A 25,198-nucleotide genomic window follows, 5' to 3' on the forward strand; every position below is an offset into this window, starting at 1 on the left:
CGGACATACTGCAGGAGACAATCAGAGACTGCAGACATACTGCAGGAGACAATCAGAGACTGCGGACATACTGCAGGAGATTACCAGAGACTGCGGACATACTGCAGGAGACAATCAGAGACTGCGGACATACTGCAGGAGACAATCAGAGACTGCGGAAATACTGCAGGAGACACTCAGAGACTGCGGACATACTGCAGGAGACAATCAGAGACTGCGGACATACTGCAGGAGACAATCAGAGACTGCGGACATACTGCAGGAGACAATCAGAGACTGCGGACATACTGCAGGAGACAATCAGAGACTGCGGAAATACTGCAGGAGACAATCAGAGACTGCGGACATTATACAGGAGATGGTCAGAGAACTTTCAGCAATGCACAGCTTTACAGTTAAATAACACAGCTCAGGGTTTAAACAGTCAGGCATTTTATGGTTGTAAGGACATACCTGGCCAGCCAAACTTACTACATACATTCAGGACTGTGGGCGGGGCTTCCACTCTCTGCTCTCACTAAAGCAGCTGGGAGCTCCACTGATGCTTTGTTGGGTGGGCCCTGGGCCCACATCACCCGTGAATGGTCGCCCCGATGACAGCTTTGCAGAGCGCACAGAGGACACGGGAGGATGTATTCCGCACTAGCCAGCTGAGAGGGGCGGGGCTGGGAGCTCCACTGACGCTCTGACCCCACCCACGTGCAGCCTGTGTACTGGGAATAGAGCGCCTGTAGTAAGAGACAGTGATCGGAGTGGGAGTGTCATTGGAGCTCCCGGCCCCGCCCCCGGACCTCTGTATTCACCAGGCAGTATAGAGGGGGCGGGGCCGGAAGCTCCACTGACACTCGCACTCCGATCACTGGCTCTCACTACAGAAGCTCTTTTCCGAGTACACAGGCTGCACGTGGGCGGGGTCAGAGCGTCAGTGGAGCTCCCGGCCCCGCCCCCTCTCAGCTGGCTAGCGAGGAATACATCCTCCCATGTCCTCTGTGCGCTCTGCAAAGCTGTGATCGGGGCCCCAATTCACGTCTGGCGCGGGCCCCCCAACAAAGATTGGGCCCGGGGCAAGTGCCCCGTTTGCCCTGCGCTAAAGACGGCCCTGGTTGTAACATGACAAAATGTAGAAAATGTCAAGGGGTAGGAATACTTTTTCAAGGCACTGTACATACAGTACTTCTATCTCCAATAAAAATGCTCCTGAACCCTAAAGAGTGATCAGTGATTTTGCCCCCACATCACTGAAGGGTGTACAGTGTACTGTGTGTGTATTATTAAGAAACACGATAAAAGATGATAAAAAGGGAAGAACAAGGGATTTTGTGTTCAAACATAAAGACTAACAGCTGTCATATGAGATATTTGTGACAGACTGTAAGTTATGTGTTCAAAAAAATAAAAGATTACAGTTTTATTTAATCTTTTCCTGTTTAAACTTTTACTAGAATCCTCCACAGATCTCTGTAAAGGGCAGTTAGAAATAACCAGCTGAAGGTATACAAGGAACGATAAGCTGCACTATGGTACATCTTTTTCTTCGGTGTTAGGCCTCTAACACCTGGCAGTAAAGTATATGGGCAACACATGGCAGTAAAGTATATGGGCATACAGAGTAAAAAGTGTCTGTTGTGGTTCCCAGGAGCCACGGCAGCAGGGAATTTTTTCCCATAGAAATGCAAAACAGAAAATGCAGCGTCATGCTTAACTGCCGTGCACCGGTGTGTACTCGCCCAAGGGTACAGTTGTCATTTTTAAAGCTGAAAATTGAACATTTTTGAAAAATACGTCTATATGTATGTGAGAGTTCACATCAGGGCCAGCAGTTATGTGCTCACGTTTTTTTCTGTAATGCATTCTTTGCAGCTTTGGTTGCCAAGTGCCACAACAGCAGATGTATTTTACTCTGTTTGCGATATGCTGGACTTTACGGCCGAATTCCAAACAGCCTTAGGAGGATGATGACCAAAATACATTTTGCACGTAGCAATCTCCCAGATAGGTGAAGGTATAGGAAAGCTACACTATATTGTGAAAAGTATTGGGGCACCTGCCTTTAATGGCATCCCAGTCTTAGTCGGTAGGGTTCAATATTGAGTTGGCCCACCATTTGCAGCTATAACAGATTAAACTCTTCTGGGAAGGCCGTCCACAAGGTTTAGGAGTGTGTCTATAGGAATGTTTGACCATTCTTCCAGAAGCGCATTTGAGAGGTCGGACACTGATGTTGGATGAGAAGGCCTGGCTCGCAGTCTCTGCTCTAATTCATTCCAAAGGTGTTCTATCAGGTTGAGGTCAGGACAGTCAAGTTCCTCCACCCCAAACTTGCTCATCCATATCTTTATGGACCTTGCTTTGAGCACTGGTGCGCAATCATGTTGGAACAGGAAGGGGCCATCCCCAAACTGTTCCTGCAACGTTGGGAGCATGAAATTGTCCAAAATGTCTTGGTATGCTGACACCTTAAGAGTTCCCTTCACTGGAAGTAAGGGACCAAGCCCAACCCCTGAAAAACAGCCCAGCACTATAACTCCCCCCCCCCCTCCACCAAATGATTTGGACCAGTGCACAAAGACATAGATGAGCGAGTTTGGGGTGGAGGAACTTGACTGCCTGCACAGAGTCCTGACCTCAGCCTGACAAAACACCTTTGGGATGAATTAGATCAGAGAGACTGCAAGCCAGGCCTTCTTGTCCAACATCAGTCAAGTAAAACCAGAGAATTTCCAAGCTCAACTTACCAACCAGCCTGCGACCAACCAAATTGACCTGTCTAACATTATGCATTAAAAACAGGGGTTTAGTTGCACAATTTGCAAATACATGTGTAATTTGCAGGCCCTGGCAAGGCACCCTGTATCCTGTAGACCCTAACTCTAACTTTTAAGAGTCTCTACAGTGGGAGCACATGTATTCTGATGGATAGATGAAGGGCAGGTGACTGGAGGGAGCCCACCCCTTCTTAAAGGCGCAGGAGCACACTAAACACCCAGTACATTGCACTATGGCAGCAAAGGTGTCAGTGCGTTGCCAACATGTCAACAATACAAAAAAAGGTCACTGCCCCCACCTATAACTGGTCTTCACAGCAAGGAGCACTGGAAGGGCAAACGCATGTCAAATAAAACTTAAATAAAATACATTTCCAAGCTCAACTTACCAACCAGCCTGCAATCAGCCGAATTGTCCTGTCTAACACTATGCGTTAAAAACAGGGGGTTTTGCAAATACATGCGTAAAAGCCAGGCCCCGGCAAGGCACCCTGTATCCTGCACATCAGTGCCTGACCTCACAAATGCACTTCTGTAAGAATGATCAAACATTCCCAAAGACACACTCCTAAACCTTGTGGACAGCCTTCCCAGAAGAGTTGAAGCTGTTATAGCTGCAAAGGGTGGGCCAACGCAATATTGAACCCTACGGACTAAGACTGGGAAGCCATTAAAGTTCATGTGCGTGTAAAGGCAGGCATCTTAATACTTCTGACAATATAGCGTCGGTATATTTAGTTTTTGGCTCCACTGTAATCACTGATTATCAGTGCAGCCCCATCAGTGCCCATCGGTGCAGCCTATCAGTGCCGCCTATCAGTGCCACCTATCAGTGCCCATCAGTGCAGCCTTATGCCCTGTACACACGGTCAGACATTGATCGGACATTCCGACAACAAAATCCATGGATTTTTTCCGACGGATGTTGGCTCAAACTTGTCTTGCATACACACAGTCACACAAAGTTGTCGGAAAATCCGATCGTTCTGAACACGGTGACGTAAAACACGTACGTCGGGACTGTAAACGGGGCAGTAGCCAATAGCTTTTGTCTCTTAATTTATTCTGAGCATGTGTGGCACTTTGTGCGTCGGATTTGTGTACACACGATCGGAATTTCCGACAACAGGTTTTGTTGTAGGAAAATTTTATAGCAAGCTCTCAAACTTTGTGTGTCGGAAATTCCAGTGGAAAATGTGTGATGGAGCCTACACATGGTTGGAATTTCTGACAACAAGGTCCTATCACACATTTTACGTCGGAAAATCCGACCATGTGTACGGGGCATAACAGTGCCGCCTATCAGTGCCACCTATCAGTGCTCATCAATGCCACCTATCAGTGCCCATCAGTGCTGGCTATCAGTGCCCATCAGTGCTACCTATCAGTGCCCATCAGTGCTGCCCATCAGTGACACTTATCGGTGCTCATCAATGCTGCCTTAGGGTGCCCATCAGTGCTGCCTACCAGTGCCACTTATCAGTGCTCATCAATGCCACCGATCAGTACCCATCAGTGCTGCCTATCAGTGCCTCCTCAGCAGGACTCTGAGCTGAGAGCGTCTTTCTCATACAGCCCAGAGCCTGCAGTGATAGTTTCCCCTCCCTCTTCCCTCGCACAGATTGGAGAGGAGAGAGACAATCTGCTCCTTCTCCTCCTGCACCTCTCTTCCTGTGTGCATGGTGGGAAGTGTGGACTGGACTGAAGTTACTCGAGGGGTGCATATGGGTTTCTGGTGTCTCTTTAAGGAACCAGGGTCTGAAATAGCACATTGAGGTTTATGAAATATCACTGCAACATAGGGTTAGTCTGTGAGTCTGAGAGGAGAAGAAGTTGCTGTGGGTAACCACAGAAGAAAACAGCAACCAGTCATTGGTGTGGTACCTGGTTAGGTGACAGGTCCTCTGGTAGTGAGGGGGTTTGGAGTCCGGCTCCCACCCCAGCTGTCTGACGCCACCAGGCGGATTAGCATTTTGGAGATCTATGGCCTTATCACTAAGTACAGGAAGGCAAGAGTTAAGCGAAAGCATGTATGAGGTCCATGCCAAGTGCTTGGCGGGACCCAATTTGTTAGTGGGAGTGAGGTAGCAGAGGTACGCTGACTGGTGGGGTGGGCATAGGCTTTGTATGTCCCTCCTAATGCAACACATACACCTGTACAAGTGTGTAGGACAAGGGAACTCCACATACAACACTACATACTGTACACACAAGTGGCTCATCACTGAGTTGGGGAACACACCTTAATGTTGGATTCTTCACATGACCATGGCCCCCGCCTGGTCCCCGGCATTGGTGAGAATGCCTTCGGGCAAAGTGTTACCTCAGTGCAAGGATGAGTGACCAAGTTTATGCCCACAGAACCCACCTCGGGGTAGACCTCCTGTGTGACACATTGAGCACCCAACAAGGAGGGAAACATGAAGCATGTGACGGCTCCCCCCCCCCCCCAGCTTGTCCTACCCCACCAAATTAGACGCAGCAAACCTGTTACACTGCCCTAAGTGAGCAAAGTTCAAGTTCATGTTAAACTGGATACCGCCAGCTTATTTCACCATGCATATTGCTTTTCTGGTCTCCATACTGACTGATCACTTCCGATCTGGTACAAAGGTTGATGCTTCCTGTAAATAAGCTTTACCGTAAAAATGTACAGTATACATTATTTGGAAGGTGTCACAGTGTTTCCAGTATTACATGATGTCAGCCTTATTTGTAGATTGTTCTGATCTCTTATCTAGAGCAAATGTTTGCTATGTTCGGCCTCTGTCAGCTCCGGCCTTTGACACTGAGGAAGGATTGTGATCGGCAAGGCTGTTAAAGAAGATCTAAACCAAAAAGAAAAATGTCAAATATTGCAATTCCTCAGATGTGACGGCTGCATTCGTTTTCTTTTTTCAGCTTTTTTTTTTGTTCACACTGTGATCCTGCCAGTAATACACTTCTTGTCCAAGGGCAACAACATTCACTTATGGTACTGTATCAGGACTAAAGAGACTTTCTCTAACTATAACATAGAATGGTGGGGTTCTGTAGTCCTCAGACACAACTAAGAACAATGTATCTAGTAAGAGGGAAGCATAGGCAGAGAGCACAGCCAGTTATCAGCTCACGACATTTCTGGCAGGATTTAAGCCTCTTTCATGTGGGTGGTGGGTAGGGTTGCCACCTGTCCGAGGCCTCGGGTCCCCTCCAGACACTAACATGTGTTTCCCTATTGCCCTGTTATAGTAGTGATTTCTAGCAGTATCATGTTATATGTCTCCTTCCTCGGCCAGTCTCACACCTCCCAACTTATTGAGATGGGAACGAGGGATACCTATTAGCAAAACTATGTAGGCATAGGACACACCTCCTTAAAGGAGAATAATGCCAAGTACACACGGTCGGACTTTTCAGCTACAAAAGTCCGACAGCCCGTCCGACAGACTTTCAACAGACTTTCGATGGACTTTTGACGGACTTTCAACAGACTTTCTAACGACCGGACTTGCCTACACACGATCACACCAAAGTCCGACCGATTCGTACGTGATGACGTACACCAGACTAAAATAAGGAAGTTGATAGCCAGTAGCCAATAGCTGCCCTAGCGTCGTTTTTTGTCCGTCGGATTTGCATACAGACAAGCGGATTTCTGGGTCCGGCGGAGTTACGACGTAAAGATTTGAAGCATGTTCCAAATCTAAAGTCCGTCAGATTTGCGATTGGAAAAGTCCCCTGAAGGTCCGGTGAAGCCCACACACGATCGGATTGTCCGCTGGATCTGGTCCGTCGGCGTCCGTTGGACAAGTCCGGTCGAAAAGTCCGATCATGTGTATTACACACACAAAAAATGATTAGCGTTTTTAGTGCTTTTTTTTACCACTATTATTCCTTTATACTGGCTTTTAACACTTACAAATGCAGCAATTTACAAATTGGATGAAAGATTTAGCATTGTGAAACACTTTTTAAAAGATAAATAGTGCATTTTGTATACAACTTAATAGATCAGACCAGAGTGAGGGACAAATGAGGAGGAAAGGGGGAATTTGTTCCAAATCAGGAACAGTTTGGAGCTATGCAGTCTCTCGCAGGATGTCCCCAATCCTGACCATCTCTTGTATCATGTCTGCAGTCTCTGACCATCTCTTGTATTATGTCCACAGTCTCTGACCATCTCTTGTATTATGTCTGCAGTCTCTGACCATCTGTTGTATCATGTCTGCAGTCTCTGACCATCTGTTGTATCATGTCTGCAGTCTCTGACCATCTGTTGTATCATGTCTGCAGTCTCTGACCATCTCTTGTATTATGTCCACAGTCTCTGACCATCTCTTGTATTATGTCCGCAGTCTCTGACCATCTCTTGTATCATGTCTGCAGTCTCTGACCATCTCTTGTATCATGTCTGCAGTCTCTGACCATCTCTTGTATCATGTCTGCAGTCTCTGACCATCTCTTGTATTATGTCCACAGTCTCTGACCATCTGTTGTATCATGTCTGCAGTCTCTGACCATCTCTTGTATTATGTCCACAGTCTCTGACCATCTCTTGTATCATGTCTGCAGTCTCTGACCATCTCTTGTATCATGTCTGCAGTCTCTGACCATCTCTTGTATTATGTCCACAGTCTCTGACCATCTCTTGTATCATGTCTGCAGTCTCTGACCATCTCTTGTATCATGTCTGTAGTCTCTGACCATCTCTTGTATCATGTCTGCAGTCTCTGACCATCTCTTGTATCATGTCTGCAGCAACATGCATCAACCCACGTAGTCGCATTCCTAGTTGTGAATTGGTGATTAGCGTGGATTACAGAATAAAAGCAAGTCTCTGATAGGCTGCAATAGACAACGCTTACTTTCTTCTCAGCAGCAGACAAATGCCCCAGTTTTTCATGTGAAATAGCAATGTGCTGTTTACTTATTATTAGGCAGGTGTTCATTGGAATTACAGTGTGTAGTAAGTGTTACTTTGCTTTCAAGAGACATCAGACTGTTTCAGTGATGTCCTTTCTCTGTTATTACATGGAAATGAGGATGGAAATCCAAGATGTTACTTAATTACACTTTTATAAATAGCTTTTATCTGCATAGGTGCCGCCTGAGTCTTATTATAGAGTGCGGCCTAATACAGAATGTGCATGTGGTGCCCTCTAGTGGTCAATATAATTGAAACATCCCTGTCACTGGTTCTACTAAGATATTATTACTTGTGTTGTTGTGCTATTAGGTTCGGTTCACACTTCGGGATCCGACTTGTAAGACCCCAAGCCGTGTGACATGTGAAATACCATTTTAGTCAATGAGAGCTGTCTTAATTAGCAGTACTGAAGTCACTCCGACTTTAGAAAAGGTTCCCGTACTACTTCAAGGCGACTTCTATCTGACTTGAGCCCATAGACGTTAATGGAAGTCAGATCCCCATCTATATTTATGTGATTTGAATCCGACATTACAGGAAGATTACCCAGGCTTTCCCTGTGGTTTAGCTCCTCCCACAGATCCGGCATTAAAAAAAAAACATACATTCAGAATGTACCTATTTGAAAAATATACAGTTGGCATCATTATTATGCACATTAAGAATTTTTTTATGTCTCCTTTTTTGTAATCTTTGTATGTTAATATAAATGTAATCCACCCACTGACTCACTCACTGCCCAGGAGATTGCTAATCACTTCAAAAACAAGATTGATACAATCCGTAATGAAATCTCCACTCTACAGGTATCTCCCCCAGCTAAGACCCCATGTCAACAGGTACAATTGACACTCCCCTTATTCAAATCTGCTACTACAGATGAAGTTGCTAAACTCCTTTCTAATGCCCACCTAACCACCTGTCCCCTGGACCCTATTCCCTCTCAAATGCTACGGTCGCCCTCTGACTCTATCCTACACTCTCTAACCCACATCTTCAATCTCTCCCTCACCTCTGGCATTTTCCCCAATGCTCTAAAACATGCACTGGTCACCCCCATACTTAAAAAGCCGTCCTTGGATCCCACCAATCTTAAGAACCTATGCCCAATCTCCTTGCTCCCCTTTTCCTCTAAACTCCTTGAAGGCCTGGTTTACAACCAACTGAGTGACCACCTCATTAACAATAACCTTCTTGATCCCCTTCAATCTGGATTTAGCCCTCAACACTCCACAGAAACTGCTCTTTTAAAACTCACAAATGACCTACTAACTGCAAAAACCAATGGACACTATTCTGTACTCCTACTTCTGGACCTTTCAGCTGCCTTTGACACGGTTGACCACCCCCTCCTCCTCGAAAAACTATATTTATTTTCAATCTACACCTCTTCCCTGGGTCAGCTGATAGCCTCTCACGGCTTTCAATATAATTTCTATGCTGACGACACACAAATCTTTCTCTCCACCCCTCAACTCACTCCATCAGTCTCCTCCCGTATCACTAACTTACTAACCGACATATCTGTATGGATGTCACACCACTTCCTCAAACTCAACTTGTCCAAAACCGATCTTATAATATTTCCTCCCCCACGTGCCTCTTCCCCTGACTTCTCTGTCAAGAGCAATGGCACAACCATCCACCCGTCCCCACATGTCAGGGTGCTAGGTGTTATCCTGGATTTCCAAAGCTTGCCGCCTCAACCTCCGCATCATCTTCAAACTACGTCCCTTTCTAACCAAGGAAACCACAAAGCTCCTGATTAATTCCCTGGTTATCTCTCTACTCGACTACTGTAACTCCCTCAACAAATTCAATTCAAAATACTAACAATAAGTTACAAAGCCATCCACAACTCTGCCCCCAGCTACATCACTAACCTAGTCTCAAAATACCAACCTAATCGCCATCTCCGTTCTTCCCAAGACCTCCTGCTCTCTAGCTCCCTCATCACCTCCTCCCATATCCGCCTCCAGGACTTCTCCCGAGCCTCGCCCATCCTCTGGAATTCCCTACCCCAATCTGTCAGACTGTCTCCAAATGTATCCACTTTTAGGCGATCCCTGAAAACTTTCCTCTTCAGAGAAGCCTATCCTGCCTCCATCTAACAACTGCACTATTTTCTCCATTAGCTCATCCCCCACAGCTATTACCCTTTTGTATAACTTGACCCTCCCTCCTAGATTGTAAGCTCTAACGAGCAGGGCCCTCTGATTCCTCCTGTATAGAATTGTATTGTAATTGTACTGTCTGGCCTAATGTTGTAAAGCGCTGCGTAAACTGACGGCGCTATATAAATCCTGTATAATAATAATGTAATAAAAATTTATATTTTTTACTATAACTTTGTTGTACTCCCTATCTTGCCAGTAAAGTCCGACCAAATCCCTTTTCTTTGTACATACAGTATCTCACAAAAGTGAGTACACCCCTGACATTTTTGTAAATATTTTATTCTATCTTTTCATGTGACAACACTGAAGAAATGACACTTTGCTACAATGTAAAGTAGTGAGTGTACAGCTTGTATAACAGTGTAAATTTGCTGTCCCTTCAAAATAACTCAACACACAGCCATTAACCTCCCTGGCGGTATGAATATGTCGGATTTTTGATGCTGAAAGCGGTACAATTATTTTGCATGGAAATTTGGCGTTTTATATTGTAGGCCTGTAATTCTTAGGAATAACTCACTTAAATCTGTCCAAACCAGAGTCTAGTAGACATCCCGGGTATGATAAAGTTTGAAACATGAAATCATAAATTATAATATAATAAATAACTATAAATAATTATAACGAATAATTATATAATAATAATAAAAATTATTCAATAATGTAATCAAATCAAAAACACTGAAATTTGCTCAGTTGCAGAATTGTCGCTGTCATTACTTTCAGTGTTTGGTGACGGATTTCCCTACAAATCACTATCGCTCAATTCTGCGAGTTATTCAAATTTATTATCGCTGTTTTCTAGCTGGTCTAAAACCACTTTTTATGTAAAGGGACACTTTTTGGTTGCTATGGACAATCTCCAGTTTCCAGGCAGAAAGAACAGTATTTATAATATAAAACTGCATGCAGGACACTGGACAAACCACTAGGGACAAAAGGGATGTGAAATGATCTGATACAGTCAGGGCTTTTATTCAGGGGGAACTTGGTGGAGCTCAGTTCCACCACCTCTGGCTCAGACCCTTTGGTGCCTGCTCACCACAATCACTTGTAAACACAGAAGTCTGGTTTCTGTGTTTACAAGTGACAGCTCTGCACTCTGTATATAGTGCAATCCTGGTATTTATTGCCCCTTTAAGACCCTCCTACTGTTTTCGTGAAATTTGACTGAGCACACCCATTATTTGATGTGATTTGGAGGGTGTGTGTAGGGGGAGGGGTTTTGTGGGGCCGTGGTTAAGTTCCAGCACCTATTGTTTGAGAAAAAAAGCCCTGGATACAGTAATGTAATCTGTAAGATTACAATGTATTTATTTATTTTTTTTTTTCAGGTACTTATATAGCGCTGTCAATTTATGCAGCGCTTTACATATACATTGTACATTCACATCAGTCCCTACCCTCAAGGAGCTTACAATCTAAGGTCCCTAACTCACATTCATACATACTAGGGACAATTTAGACAGGATCCAATTAACCTATCAGCATGTCTTTGGAGTGTGGGAGGAAACCGGAGTACCCGGAGGAAACCCACGCAGGCACAGGGAGAACATGCAAACTCCTGGCAGGTAGTGTCGTGATTGGGATTCGAACCAGCGACCCTTCTTACTACTAGGTGAGAGTGCTACCACTACACCACTGTGCTGCCCATAACAATGTACTGTATATGTAATGTGTTTTTTACTTTTTGAATTTGGCGCCGTTCCCCGTCCCCGTGCATCGCAACGCTCACAGGGAACGGAGCTCAGCATTGTGATAGATCCAGCAGAGGACACAGCCCGTGGACACAGCAGGAGGACATCGCAGGATCCTGGGGACAAGGTAAGTACCGCTTTTGGTACTGAAAATCCACCCCGAGCCACACTCGGGAATACCGCTAGGGAGGTTAATGTCTAAACCGCTGGCAACAAAAGTGAGTACACCCCTAAGTGAAAATGTCCAAATTGGGCCCAATTAGCCATTTTCCATCCTCAGTGTTATGTGACTCGTTGGTGTTAGAAGGTCTCAGGTGTGAATGGGAAGAAGGTGTGTTAAATTTGGTGTTATCGCTCTCACTCTCTCATACTGGTCACTGGAAGTTCAACATGGCACCTCAAGGCAAAGAACTCTCTATAGATCTATATAGATGTATATAAAATGCACTTTTTATCTTTCAAAAAGTATTTTCCAGCGCTAAACCTTTCACCTGTTTTCTAAATTGCTGCATTTGTAAATTCCAAAAGCCAATATAAAGGAATAGTAGTGCTAAAAAAAGCATGTGTGTCCTATGCCTGCATACTTTTGCTGATAGATGTCCCTCATTCCCATCTCAAAAAGTTGGGAAGTGTGCATACAGCGGTTTAACAGGACAGGTTCATCTCAGAACAGGCCTCGCCATGGTCGACCAAAGAAGTTGAGTGCATGTGCTCAGCGTCATATCCAGAGGTTGTCTTTGGGAAATAGAGATATGAGTGCTGCCAGCATTGCTGCAGAGGATGAAGGGGTGGGGGGTCAGCCTGTCAGTGCTCAGACCATACGCCGCACACTGCATCAAATTGGTCTGCATGGCTGTTATCCAAGAAGGAAGCCTCTTCTAAAGATGATGCACAAGAAAGCCCGCAAACAGTTTGCTGAAGACAAGCAGACTAAGGACATGGATTACTGGAACCATGTCCTGTGGTCTGATGAGACGAAGATAAACTTATTTGGTTCAGATGGTGTCAAGCGCGTGCGGCGACAACCAGTACAAAGGAGTACAAAGACAAGTGTGTCTTGTCTACAGTCAAGCATGGTGGTGGGAGAGTCATGGTCTGGGGCTGCATAGGTGCTGCCGGCACTGGGGAGCTACAGATCATTGAGGGAACCATGAATGCCAACATGTACTGTGACCTACTGAAGCAGAGCATGATCCCCTCCCTTCGGAGACTGGGCCGCAGGGCAGTATTCCAACATGATAACAACCCCAAACACACCTCCAAGACAACCACTGCCTTGCTAAAGGAGCCGATGGTAAAGGTGATGGACTGGCCAAGCATATCTGCCAGTGGTTTAGACATTAATGGCTGTATGTTGAGTTATTTTGAGGGGGCAGCAAATTTACACTGTTATACAAGCTGTACACTCACTACTTTACATTGTAGCAAAGTGTTACTTCTTCAGTGTTGTCACATATAATAAAATGTGAGGGGTGTACAGGCTTATTACCCTTGATATACATTTTAGCCATTTTCATAGAAAACAGTTGTACTGATGATTGGTGATTCTTATTTAACCTTATTTTATTTTCAATGTGCGTTATTTTGGCAGGAAACTGTTTTGTAGTTGTTTAGAGGCAAAAGAAAAAGTTAAGTTTCACATAATGTTTTCCATTAACTAAGTATAACATTTCTGCTTTTCTTTTGAATTTCAGGACTATATTAGTAAGAGCAAGTGATCATTTCTTAATGACATAAAAAAAAAAAAAAGAGAATCAAAAAGTGATTATTAACTGTGTACATATAGGCAGTCTATTTTGTCGTTGCCCGTGCTCATCAATCCAAGGTAGGTTGACAGGGCAGTGGAGAGATATGTTATGAGAAGATATCACTATTAGCATGCCCTTTATACAGACATAGGTGCAACTACCAATCTGTCACGGATTCACACGCCCACAGCTACTAACTAACCACGACGTCCGTTCCGTGACCGGGGTATATGAGGAACTAAGGGAATAAGGGGGAACTTATACTGCGCATGTAAGACCGGCTGCGGTACTTTCACAGCCTACACTACCTTTGGCCACCACTAGAGGGAGACTCCACTCCAATCCAGCTAGCTGACCACACACACAGGCAGATACAAATCTTACATACAATCTGGTGCACTCTAATGCCCCGTACACACGGTCGGACTTTGTTCGGACATTCCGACAACAAAATCCTAGGATTTTTTCCGACGGATGTTGGCTCAAACTTGTTTTGCGTACACACGGTCGCACAAAGTTGTCGGAATTTCCGATCGCCAAGAACGCGGTGACGTACACCACGTACGACGAGACTAGAAAAGGCCAGTTCAGAACCAAGCGCGGCACCCTTTGGGCTCCTTTTGCTAATCTCGTGTTAGTAAAAGTTTGGTGAGAGACGATTCGCGCTTTTTCAGACTCGTGGTTTTCAGATCGTTTTCTGCCATTCAGTTTGTGCTTGTGGGTTTGTATCTGCTCTTCAGTGCGTGCAGTCAGTTCGTATCGGAGTTTTCTGTGCGATCTTGCCCGCTCCTTGCTGTTTTTCAGGTCGCTCTTCACAGGCCTTGCTGTTCTTCAGTGCGTTCTGTTACTTCATTCTGAGCAGCCGACCGTTTTCTAGCCATGTTTCGTATGCGTACTCCTCGTACAGTTCGTGCTGTGCGGGGGCTTGGTGTTGGGGTCCTGACCTTGACACAAGTCCAGTCCATGAACAGGGTGAGGAGGAGTTCATGGACCAAGAATTGGTTGCTTCAGCGTGACCAGTTCTGTCATATGCCTTTGCTCCGTGAGATCTGTGAGAATAATCCTGATGATTTCAGGAACTTTCTCAGGATGACGGACCCCATGTTTCACCGTTTGTTGGCTTCGCTGACCCCCTATATTAGCAGGCAGGATACCTGCATGAGGCAAGCCATCACTCCGGAGCAGAGGTTGGTCGCTACCTTGCGGTATTTGGCCACAGGGAGAAGCCTGCAGGACCTCAAGTTCTCGACAGGCATCTCCCCCCAGGCTCTGGGGATCATTATCCCAGAGACCTGTTCTGCCATCATCCAGGTCCTGCAGAAGGAGTATATGAAGGTAAGATTTTTATCCTTTTATATCACATTTTATTGTATTGAATGTTTGATAATATATTGTATTTCTTCCCTCATTCCCTAATTACCATGATTGTAATATGCTGTGAATGTCCCCTTTGTCCTCATGCATGCTGTATTTTTAGGTAATTATTATTTTATGTCCTTCATACATATTTGCCCTTCACTAACCTCCCCAGCATGGTGTCTCCTGCCCTATATTCACCTCATGTAGTCACTTAACAATGTATTTTATCAGCTCCATAGTAGTGCTTTACCCCAAACACCCCCTAAAATGTTTGGAAATGTTATTTTTGATTTAAATTCAGGCAGAGTGCCAGAGGCTTTTTTTTGTGGTGTCCCCAAATTTTTTTTAACCCTCCCCCCCAACTGCTAAGTCAGCTGATCCAAATTCTCTATCCTCAATCATCTATCTGCTGACTTTGCCAAACCCATAATACACACTATACCCATCTCTTTACTGGTCAGATTTATGGATGAATTCCCCAAAGCATGTAGTGCAAGGGCCTGCCTGTATACTTTCCAATGGTACTGTTTAAAGTTTTTGTATCCTATTATTATCTTGATAGGTAATAGCAGAATGTTCAAATGTCCTCAAATGTGTACAGTGTGTACTTATATCTTTGTATTATGACACTTCTTACCTGTCCAGTGGTCTGCCAATAGTGTAACTAAGGAGGGGCTGTTCCAAGTAATACCCTGTATTTAGGCATTCATCTCTCAATGAAGTGAAGAGGGTTACCTGTCCAAGAGTTCCCCCCCCTATAATGTTAGAAATGACCCATGAGAGGGGGGGAAGGGGAATATGATAGGTGTACCTTATACTTTGTTGTTGTTAAATTCCCCTTAGTAAATGCTATCTGGAGGTTGCCCCATAATGTTTGTGTCTAATCTGCTTGCCATGTTTCTGTGAAAAAATAGTAATGTTTATTTTTTTTTCCTCAACAGTTTCCTTCAACGCCACAGGAATGGCAGACTGTGGCCTCCCACTTTGCCCAGCGGTGGGACTTTCCTAACTGCGGAGGGGCAATTGATGGGAAACACGTCCACATCGTCCCACCACCCAACTCGGGGTCGTACTATTATAATTACAAGGGGTTTAATAGTATAGTGATGTTGGCGGTGGTGTCGGCTAATTACGAGTTCTTGTATGTGGACGTGGGGAAGAATGGCCGGATGTCCGATGGTGGAGTGATCGCCCAGACCGAGTTCTACAGGCATCTCCAGAATGGCAGCTTGGACTTGCCACCTCCAGAGGACAATGTTGAAGGTCTCCCATTTGTGTTTGTTGCTGATGAAGCATTTGCGCTGGGGGACCACCTGATGCGGCCATTCCCGATGAGGACCCTCACCCCGGAACAGAGGGTTTTTAATTACCGGCTGGCCAGAGCCCGAAGAGTGGTGGAGATCACATTTGGAATCCTGGCCAGCCGGTTCCGATTATTTCTGACACCCATCCATATGGCGGAGTATAAACTGAACCATATAATACTTGCCTGCTGTGTTCTCCATAATTTTTTAAGAAAACATTCAGCCAACTATGCTGGCTCAGTTGGGCCTGAGGCTGGAATCCCTAATCCATCAACACTGACGGCGCTTGAAAGTGGCCGTCCTGGCTTGCCCTCCCTGAATGCCCGTGATGTCCGGTTACGCTACCTGGAGTTCTTTGTGGGTAGGGGGGCTATCAATATGCCAGACAATCTGTGACACCTTTTTCAAATAAAAAACAACCAAAAGAAATTCTTTGTGGACATTTACTGCTTGTGTTTGTTTTAGCTGACCCTGACAGAAATGTGTTGAGTGCAGAAAATGTCGTGATTGGGTAACCTTATAAAAAACAGTGTTGGCTGGTACTTCCTAAATGCAAAAACACATTTCACTACAAGTGCACTTGCAACTGCACTGAACCTGCACTTGTAGTGCAAAGAGGATTTGCCCTTAGGAAATAACCCCCATTTTTGCATAAAACAGCAATTACATCACCCCAAAAGTGTTGTAGTGTTGAGACAATAATCCACACATTCTTGAGTAAGGCACTTTTTTATACCTGCACAATCACATGTGCATTTCCCAAAGGTTTTTAAAACAAACCAACATGTTTGTTGTATAACAATGTTTGCAGTAGCATTATCAAAAATCGAAATATCCATTTCAGATAAAACAGGCCTGTGTAAAACCAACAAGAAAGCCAAAAAACTTGAACTTACAAAGTTCACATATGGTAAAACCTGAAGGCTATATCAGACATGAGTATTTATGAACTGTGTTTGATATAGCGTTCAGATGGGGGGAAAATCACCCCTGGAAAAGCCAAATTTGGAAGATGCACACCAATTTACGAATGTCAACATGTGCTATCTGCCATCAGGGGGGATCAAGGGACGTGTTTTGGGGGAGCAAGCCCTTCCTCAACGCTACTTTATAATTGAGGAAGGGGTTGCACCCCCAAAACGCGTCCATTGATCTCCCGTGATGGCAGATAGCACATGTTGGCACACTGTGTGCATCCTCCAAATTTGGCTTTTCTAAACATTTAAAAAATTTTGGTACGATAAAACAGGTGATTTTGTGGGGTTTAAATTCGCCCCAAAACATCAATGATGTTATTATTTTTTTTAATAACATCACTGATTTGTTGCTGGATGTTTTGTAATTGGAGATTACACCCCATGATCTCCCCGATCAGTATCTGGGCACTTTCAGATGTAAAGCGTTCTGGATCACGATCACCTAAAAAGAGATAAAGAACAAAAAAAAAGGTCTCAAAAATCTGCCACCATCCATCTCTTTTACCTGAGCCTGTGGTCGCAGACACTCACCTGTTGTGGTGCCAATCTCCACCACGTCTTCTTCTTCCTCCTGCTCTTCTTCTTGTGTTGGTATTTCCCCTTCTTCCAGAGGGGGGGGGGTCTGTGGTCTCCTCGGATGAGGGGTGTCCTCCGAGTCTTTTCTCCCCTATGTAAAACAAAAATGGTATACTTAGCACACAGATATTTGATGGCAGAACTAGAAATAGGAAACATTGCTCGGAAGTGGGGTACAATTGTCTATTTTAGCAGAGTTCCAAGATGTATATTTTTTATTGCCCTTTGTCAAGCTGCAATACTTTACCTGTTTGGTACAAGCTTCACAGATGTAACCCCCCTATAGTATACACTGGAGCACCTGTGTGCCCCCCCTAATAAAAATGGTGTTCTTGTGTCCCACACTAGTGCTCCAGTGTCCAGATGTGAAAACAGCTGCTCAGTGTCCTCTCCTTACACACAATCTAGTTTGCATTTCATTCTAGTAACAAACCCATCTACACAAACAAATATTTGGCATCCAAGTAGGCCCCCAAAAATGTGAGAAAATGCATATGGCCTAAACAATGGTGTTCTAGAGGCCGAAAGAAAAATGTTTGATACGAACGAATAATGTGCCCATGAACATTAAAGTTGACCTTTTGAAATGTTACAACTAATAAAAGCATATGGAGCAGAACGAACGTAATAAAGACAGAAAGAATAGGAACACAGCACAACTACTTACTTTTTTGCAGCACTCTCCGGATCTTTCGGTACTGCTCTGGCTCTCTCAACTTCAGGTCCGACCACCGCTTCCTGAGCTGATCTTTAGACCTTCGTACCCCGAAATTCCGCTCTAGACTCCTGACCACTTTGGCCATGATCTTGGCCTTTCGGTTGTTCGGGTTGGGGTAAGGCCCATATTTTCCGTCATAGTCGGACTTCCTCATGATGTCGACCATCTCCAACATCTCCCCAAACGACATATTTGTGGCCTTAAAACGTCTCCTTCTGGATCGGGACGTGCCTGGATCCACCCTTTCCTCCTCCTCGTTGCTACAATTAGCCCGCACCTGCTGTATGTCCGCCATCATGCTCTTCCCCCACTGCGCCGAATGAAAAGGGGCGGGGAATACACTAGAAAGAACGTCAGGGGCGGGCGGAGTTACACGCATGCGCAGTGTGTATAAAGCGTAACACGCGTGCGTATTACGTTTGATCTGTGAGCGGAGGAAGGAGCACTGGACGCGCCGATCGTAAGAACGAAGGTAAGAGACAAACTTGTGCCTATACTGCTTCTAGATTGAGGCCTATATTGTAACAAGATTAGGAGAGTTTTGTGTGACATTAGGCTTTGTCTTGTGTTGTGTCTTGCAGTGAACATGGATATGGTACTCAAAGATAAGGACTTAATTTCAGTATTCATAGAGATGCTAAGGGAGCTGCCCTGTCTGCGGGAGATTAAACACCCCCATTACAAGAACCAAGCAAAGAGGAAGGCAGCACTGGAGCAATTGTGTAAAATTGTGAAGCAGGTGATCCCCACGGCAGACATCACTTATTTAAAGATTTTCATTGGTGGCCTGAGGAGCACATATCTGAGGGAGCGCAATAAAGTCCTGGATTCACAGAGATCCGGAGCAGCAGGTGACATCTATGTCCCCAGGATGTTGTACTACGACAGGCTGCACTTTCTGGCAGGCCAGACTGAACCCAGGCCATCCCTCTCCAGTTTTCCTTCCACGCTTCCTTCCCCCCCGGCTGAGGCTTCTGACGCCCAACCTGGGCCTTCCAGGCCGCATGTGGAGGAGCCCAGATTGAGCCAGGTATAGCATTCCTCTAAATATTTCTGCTTGTCCAATCAATGATGTGAACTATATGTTAGTTGGGAGTACTAATTAAGGATTGTGATTGATGATGCAAAACATTACAACTATGTCCCTTTTTCATACACAGGGAAGTCTCAGCCAGGAGGTGGCCGGGCCGAGCCGGCTGGCTGATATCAAGGTCCCTCCACCCCCCCTGAAAACAGAAAGTGGCAGTAGGACGAGTGCCCTAGAGGAGGCGGCTATCAGATTCTTTTGGAGGGCTACAGAGGTCCTGGGAGCACCACACACCAGGCAGGAGAACATTGCTGCATTCATAGCCTATAAAATGCAGAGGATGGAGGAGGGCCAAAAAGCCATGTGTGAGGCCCTCATATCGGAGGCTCTGGCGAAAGGTATGAGGGGCCAAATTACTCCTCACACACAGCTTTGGGATGGTCCTCCTCCTCCTCCTGCAGGTCCTACTCCTCCTCCAGGTCCTACTCCTCCTCCTGCCACATCTCCAACTGCACAGCCACAGCCGGGAATGAAGCGTGAAAGGAAGACCAGACAGTGAGGACCCTGGATCCAGTCTGTTGGGCAAAAAAATGCAGCCTCTTGTGGTACCACAGCCTGCGGACACACATGTCATCTGCTGCTATCCAAGTCTCTGTGAATCCCAGACCAGACTGCCCTCCCTTACATATGGACTCCTCAGGCCACCAATTTTGATGTTGAAGAATTGATGTCTGCCGTGGGGGTCCCAGGCTTCGCTAATTTCTCTTGTTGATCCAGTGTTGCCTTCCTCTTTGTTTGGTTCTGATCCCTTAATAAAGGATTTTTGTTTTGAATTATACTCTCCTATGTGTTTTACTTCAAAAATGACAGTTTGTTTGTGAGGATTCAGGTACATTTCAAATATACAATGTGAAATGAACAAGGGACACCAACACCAAACAATCTCCTTGAGATTAAATAATAAAAGATATCAATGGTGTTGGGGTAACTTGACACACAAAACACACCCAAAAATATTCTGAAGTAAAAATAAAAATAACATTGAACAAAGATCAGCCTTGGAAAAAATACAAACATTAAATAAAAAAAAAGGCTTAAAATCCAAAATAAAAAAAAATTAAAAAATATCAAACTGTCAGATGTGACAACTAATAACAATATATTCAGGGAATCCCACTAAAAAAACACAAATAAAAGTTTGTGAGAAGTGTGTGTGAATACGAACAGCAAAACGACTTAATTCTTGTCACATTAAAAAGAAGAAGAGAGTGCGCTGTATTAAACCATTTTTAACATTGCAGCGTGACGAAAGTGCTGTATCCATTGCGAACGCTAAGTTTACCAGAACGAGCTGTCCCGTGTTGGAATTTCTTCTGAGCATGCGTGGCACTTTGTGCGTCGGAACAGGCCACACACGGTCGGAATTGACGCGATCGGATTTTGTTGTCGGAAAATTTTATCTCCTGCTGTCCAACTTTGTGTGTCGGAAAATCCGATGGAAAATGTCCGATGGCGCCCACACACGGTCGGAATTTCCGACAACATGCTCCGATCGGACATTGTCCATCGGAAAATCCGACCGTGTGTACGGGGCATAAGGGTTGGGGAGCAGTCTAGCAATTACTATACACTTCTAGGGTTCCTCCAGCTATCCTGCAAGCTTGAACCCCGGTGTTAATCACTCTTCCCACTGTCCCCACACCCACACACCAGACACACAATAAACGATAGCCTGCCACCACCCAACAGTTTGTCCGCAGACTGGTCTGCTGAGCCACCACACACACAAAGACAAAGACATGCTGGTAGGTTAATTAGATCCTGTCTAAATTGTCCCTAGTATGTATGAATGTGAGTTAGGGACCTTAGATTGTAAGCTCCTTGAGGGTAGGGACTGATGTGAATGTACAATGTATATGTAAAGCGCTGCGTAAATTGACGGCGCTATATAAGTACCTGAAATAAAAAAATAAATAAATAAATAAACTACCAATCTCCTATACTGTACATTATACTGTGATTATTAGTTCTGCCACTAGGTGGTAGTGTGTTTGCTATGTTTATTACTTGGATAATGTAATGTTCTTTCTAGTGGAACTACATGGTTATGATGTAATTTCCTGTCTTTGAGATTCCTGTAGTTTCCTGTAGTTAGGCCCAGCTCCATCTAAGGTACTTAAAGAGGTTGTAAACCTGTATAAAAAAATTCCCCCAAAAAATAACCTCTGCAAGACACATGCTTACCTATAGGTAAAAGTTTTCTGAGCTTTGGGGAAAACAAAAAAATACCCTTGCAATGGGGCTCTCCCTGCACTGTCAGGTTGACATGCTTGTTTATGCCTAGGGTACCACTAAAAAGGACTTTTACCTTCCTCATCCCTATTTCTCCGGCAGACAACAATCAACTCTTCTCCCTGGTGCTCTGCCTTGCAGGCGGTCCTAGCTTTCTCACATACAATGCAGGGATATTGGCCCTGCAATGTACTTGATGATGTCAGAGTACCTACCCATGGGGGCACTCATGCTTGCTCCTGAGCCACCTAGTCTGCGTCCATTGACACAGACAGGGAGGTTCAGCCACACCCCGAGCTTGATCATCACAGAATTTGATTGACCAATGAAGCCCACTGCTATCAATCTGTGCAGTGAAGTTGGACAGAGCCGGGAGAGCCTCGGCTCTCATGCACATTGCAGGATTGGGCTCGGGTTCAGGTAAGTATAAGGGGGGGCTGGGGGGACACAGAAGGTTTTTTACTCTAATGCAAAAGTGCATTAAGGTAGAAAACCCTAAGCTTTTACAACCACTTTAAAGTGGGGATAAACTCCTATGTATGATTTTTGCCTATAGGTAAGTCTATAATAAGGCTTACCTATAGGTACAGTAAATATCTCCCAAATTTACTTTAGCTGCAGACAGTGATACCACCGACGCATGCGCTATGCGCCGTAAACAGCATGCAGGGCTGGTGCTACCACTAGGCAAACATCAAACTAGCACTGCTGCCTAGAGGCGCCCGGCCGCTGTTTTCCCTCTGCGTCTGCATGCTCTGCAGGCCGCAGCATGTAACTAACTCGGTCTCAGGCAGCTGCTCCGTCCAAGCGGTAGTGTAATTAGAGGCGCAGCGCAGCACTGGAGCCAGCGCTAAAGGAAGCAAAGCCAATGCTTCCTGTATAGCGCCGCCTCCTGTCACATGGGCAGGGCAAAGGGGTGGAGCCATGGGGCGGTAAAATGAGGTTTTCGCCTAGGGTGTTAAAGTCCTTGCACCAGCCCTGACAGTATGTGCGTGGGAGTGACATCATCGCTGGCTTGGCCGATCGGATAGCCGAAGCCTGCGAACCCGGAAAGAAGACTGGTTGGAGATGGAAGGTTTTTACCTTTACAACCACTTTAAAGGCCCTTTTCCTATGCTTTGACAAGTGAAGTAATGGAGTTCTGCTTTAATCCTGAGCATCTGCACCCTAAGGTTTCGGTTCACAATGCCGCAATTTGTGAGACCCAAAATCATGTGACATGTGAAATCCCATGTTAGTCAATGAGAGCTGTCTTAATTAGCACTACTGAAGCCCCTCTGACTTTAGAAAAGGTTCCCATACTACTTCAAGGTGACTTGTACCCATAGACTTTAATGGAAGTCGCCTCCAAGTCAGATCCTTATCTATACTGATATGGTTTGGATCCAACATTACAGGAAGATTACCAAGGCACTCCCTGAAAGTTGCTTCAAAGTCGCATCAAGTAGTTCTCAAGTTGCCAGAAAATCGCCAGGAAGTCACCTGGCAAAGTCACACTGTAAATAGCACGACTTTCAGGTCGCAACAGTGTGAACCGAGCCTAACCCTCTCTCCTATGGACTGTGAGTAATAAAACCCTTTTTGTTACATCTAATAGCGACCGGCACTACTTGTCTCACTATTGCCTAAGTCAGTGTACTCTAAACTCTGGCCTGTCAGCTGGATGCAGTCCTTTGCTTGTTTTTATTGAGCCCTTGGAGCACTATTCCTCCCACTGACACCAGTGATGGAGCACTATTCCCCCTACTGACACCAGTGATGGAGCACTATTCCTCAGCTGATACAAGGCTCTATTCCCTCCACCAATAGCAATGCTGGGGTACCATCCCTCCCACTGATACCAAAGAGGCTGCACTATTGCTCTCACTGACACCAACGATGGGGCACTATTCTTCCCATTGATATCAGTGATGGGGCACTATTCCTCCCACTAACACCAGTGATGGGGCACTATTCCTTCCACTGACAGCAGTGATGGGACACTATTCCTCCCACTGACAGCAGTGATGGGGCACTATTCCTCAGCTGATACAAGGCTCTATTCCCTCCACCAATAGCAATGATGGGGTACCATTCCTCCCACTGATACCAAAGAGGCTGCACTATTCCTCTCACTGACACCAACGATGGGGCACTATTCCCCACCATGACACCAAAGACGGACCTGTCTTCCTCCTCCCACCATGTCTGTGGCATTGGCTACTTCCAATGACGCTGGGACATTTTCTACTTCTAGTGGAGTGGCCGCAGTCCGGTCCCTCTAAAGTCTGAAGGACAGTAAACTGGCCCTGTGTTTGGAATATTTGTAGACCCCTGGCCTACCCATGAGGTGAAATGTTAGCCCACACTGTCTGTGGGGGTACCACAATGCCTCTAGGCAAGGCTTTTTTTCTCAGAGAATAGGTGCAGGAACTCCCCCCGTCTGAATCACCCCTTGTCTCTGCCCCCTACCCACCTCTGACCACCGTCCCTTGATTCCACCCCCTACCCACCTACCAGTACTGCCCCTTTTAGAGAATACAGAACCAAGTATCGTTTTGTGGTGCTAAATCATTTGTATGGAACATGTTGATGATAAAAAGAAAAGCCATACAATAGATCCCCTGCAGTCAGCAACAATAGAATCCCAGCAATAGATCCCCACACAACAATAGACTCCCCCAGCAACAATGGACTCCACCCCAACAACAATAGATTCCCTGCAGCAACAATGAACCACCCACAAAAAAATATCACACCCAGTAACAAAATATCCACCCAAGCAATATTAGACCCCCCCAGCATCAACAACAGATCTCCCAGCAGCCAGCATCATTAGATCCTCCAGCAGCCAGTAAAAATAGACCTCTCCCTCAATAGTAGATCCCTTCCAGCAACATAAGACCCCCCAGCAACAATAGATTCCCCATCAGCAACAATAGACCCTCACACAAAATCAGATCCCCACCAGTGACAATAGATCCCCCAGCAGCCAACATTAATAGACCCTCCAGCACACCCCACACCCCATGCTATTACATACATTCAGTGCTGGAGGTTCCCCCACGTTCCCGCTGAAAAAAAGCCCTGCCTCTAGGGGTCAGAGATGTTCTACACTTATGCTGCGTACACACGATCGGACATTCCGAGAACAAAATCCATGGATTTTTTCCGACGGATGTTGGCTCAAACTTGTCTTGCATACACACGGTCACACAAATCTTGTCGGAACTTCCGAACGTCAAGAATGCAGTGATGTACAACACGTACAACGAGCCGAGAAAGATGAAGTTCAATAGCCAGTGCGGCTCTTCTGCTTGATTCCGAGCATGCATGGAACTTTGTGCGTCGGAATTGTGTACACGCGATCGGAATTTACGACAACGGATTTTGTTGATGGAAAATTTGAGATCCAGATCTCATATTTTGTGTGACGGAAATCCCGATGGAAAATGTCCAATGGAGCTACACACGGCCAGAATTTCCGACAACAAGGTCCTATCGAACATTTTCTGTTGGGAAATCAAACGTGTGCACGGGGCATAACAGTTACAAACTTTTCACTTTCTGGTTGACTGAGACACTGGTGATGTAACCCTGACCTCACAGATATGTCCTGAGAAGTTCCTGTCAAATGTTGCAGGAGGCAGATCCAGAGTTCTAGGAAGTA

Source organism: Aquarana catesbeiana, linkage group LG08, assembly GCF_042186555.1.
Source record: "Aquarana catesbeiana isolate 2022-GZ linkage group LG08, ASM4218655v1, whole genome shotgun sequence".
In the NCBI taxonomy this organism is placed as follows: Eukaryota; Metazoa; Chordata; class Amphibia; order Anura; family Ranidae; genus Aquarana; species Aquarana catesbeiana.